This window comes from Opisthocomus hoazin, unplaced genomic scaffold (assembly GCF_030867145.1).
Source record: "Opisthocomus hoazin isolate bOpiHoa1 unplaced genomic scaffold, bOpiHoa1.hap1 HAP1_SCAFFOLD_84, whole genome shotgun sequence".
NCBI classification, from domain to species: domain Eukaryota; kingdom Metazoa; phylum Chordata; class Aves; order Opisthocomiformes; family Opisthocomidae; genus Opisthocomus; species Opisthocomus hoazin.
The window spans coordinates 442,501-443,143 of NW_027448727.1; positions in this window are offsets into that span (position 1 = coordinate 442,501).

Consider the following 643-nt stretch of genomic DNA (forward strand, 5'->3'; position numbering starts at 1 on the left):
GCGATGGGGGGGGGCGCTGTCGGGTAGACCTGTCCTCCCCGCCGAACCGGTCCCGGGTAGACCTGTCCTCCCCGCCGACCCGGTCCCGGGTAGACGTGGTGGCCGGCCGGGACGCGGGGTGGGGGGGGCGCTGTCGTCCAGACCCGTCGGCCAGACCCGTCCCCGTCCCCGTCCCCGTCCCCGTCCCCGTCCCCGTCCCGTTCCCGCCCCCCCCCGCCACCCCCTTCCGCGGCACCAACCCCCCCCGCAAGCAACGGGAAGGGGCGCAGCTTTCTATCAGCTCGGCTGAAACGCCCGAAGGCGGGGCGGCGTCTGTGTTTCAAAAGCGGAAAAAAAATAAAAAAGCAACAAAAACCAAAAAATTCCCGCCGCCCCGCCCCACCCACCCCCCCCCCCCCCACCTCCCCCCGTGCAGGCACCCCTGCAAACGGGCCTCCGGCACGGCAGCCCGGCCGCCGCACCCCCACCCGCAAGCCCCCCCCCCCACCGCCGCCCCGGCCGAGAGCGCACAAGCAGCCCCTGCCGCCGCCCCCCCCCACCCCCCCCCCGGTGCGGGCACCCCTGCATACGGGCCTCCGGCACGGCCGCTCCGCTGCCCCCCCCCACCCCGCCACCCCCCCACCGCCGCACCGGCCGAGAGCGC